A 1,890-nucleotide genomic window follows, 5' to 3' on the forward strand; every position below is an offset into this window, starting at 1 on the left:
GATGAAATCTGTTTGCTCTTTAACATAGAGACAAGAAAACCCTTTCTCTACTCTTAATTTGATTATTCCACATTTCGAACTAAAGACTCATTTAATGAGTGTCTATAACACATTTTTGTGGAATTCCTTAGGGCCCCTATAACACAGGCCACACCAGGGGGGTGCCACTCTCTTAGCCCCCCACCCCCCCAGAGTTTAGGTATTGGGGGCTCTTTTCCTTCCCTACCATGTTACCACTCTGGGTAACAAGGACTTAATCTTCTGGTTTGGAGTTTAGAGCTGTCCTGAGCTATTAAAAAAAGAATACAGGCAGGAATTGTAATAAATCTCTGGAAAAGTTAATCAGTGGTTGTGTCCGTTCTGCAGGGTAATCCACAGGGCGGTGCAGTGAGCGGGCAGTGGGCGGTCCTTGCCAGTGGACCAGGACAGCGAGTGTCCCCCTCAGCAGAATGAATAGGTTCCCTGCATAATCAGACTGTGAGCTGCGGGCATCAGCCTGGCTCCAGTGTGGCTTCCTGGACTCTGGTGTTTCCTAGCCCATTCTCTGTCCCCTCAGCCAGTGCCATTACCCAGTCCTCCTAGGACTGGGCAGCCAGGTTTTCCTCAGGAATTTCCAGCCTATTGTTATGGGGCAAACCCTATGCGCCCTCCTTGATTATCAAAGAGCCTTTTCTGTTCTGAAGGAGACTCATCTCTTGGATTCGATCAAAAGTTTTGCTTTCACAACTGTTGTTCCTGAATTGGGCATCAAGAGGCTTATTGGGAAGTAAGAAAATGGATCACAGGCAGTTCTTTCTCTCTGTATTCATGTGTAAAAATCTGAACCATCTTTGAGGCACAGTGGATGACTCTGATTGACAGGCTAAGAATCTGCATAAAGAGCTACAGGGAAGACAGAACAGAGATGGACAGTTCCCCATCACATCTTATGAGGGGGAGTAATGATGGGAATGTTCTATGCCATCATCTTGGTGATGTCACTCTCTCCCCTTCCACAATTCAGAAAGTGTTTTGACACCTCTCTGAAGTTCACTTTTGGCACTCCCCCTGATTATTTATTCTATTTTTCTACAGGATCATGGCATAATATAGTAAAATATACAAAGGTATGCAGGTGTATGGATTCTTACATGTGTATACATCTGTGAAACCACCATTGGATCAAGGTTTAGAATATCCCACTGATAATTTTTTAAATCTGAGCAATAGACTTCATTATAACTGGCAAGTGACATTAGGAATGACCTCATCTTTCAAGAGATATTTCACCTCCTCCACCCACAGCAGGGGGTGTGGTTTTATGATTTAGGCTCATTAATATGGTCATATATTCATAAAACATGTGATAGCATTCATATCACAAAACAAAATATGCACACATATCAGAAAAAGGATTATTCCCTTGTGCCATGATGAAAAAATTAATATTGGTATTACTTAATGAGCTGAGGCTCTTAAAACTATTACTTAAGGAATACAAGTTTTGAACAAGGTGGTATTTCCCCTTATCACTGGGCAAATATTTACAGATGATTATTTTAACAAAAGTTATTTAAATCGATATTTTTTGAGTATTTTTTGGCTCACAAATATTTTAATGACATCTTGGGGGGTCAAATGCAACATGTTTATTTCCCAGAAGATACTAGTATAGCAAGGTTTGCAAGATGCCCTTTATTCATGCCTATCTTTTATAGATTTATGCCTAGTTTTATTTTTGGACAAATTCACCCACCAAAGCAGTTTCTGATCAGAAGTGTGAGAAAAATCTTCAAACTAATTTTTGTTATAGGTAGATGCTGGAAGCTACCCATTGTCTACACTATCATGAAAGTACAGCAGGGAACACAGAAGGCTGATGGACCTTGGGCTTTAGCAGGGCTAAAAGCT

This window comes from Myotis lucifugus, unplaced genomic scaffold (assembly GCF_000147115.1).
Source record: "Myotis lucifugus unplaced genomic scaffold, Myoluc2.0 scaffold_47, whole genome shotgun sequence".
NCBI classification, from domain to species: domain Eukaryota; kingdom Metazoa; phylum Chordata; class Mammalia; order Chiroptera; family Vespertilionidae; genus Myotis; species Myotis lucifugus.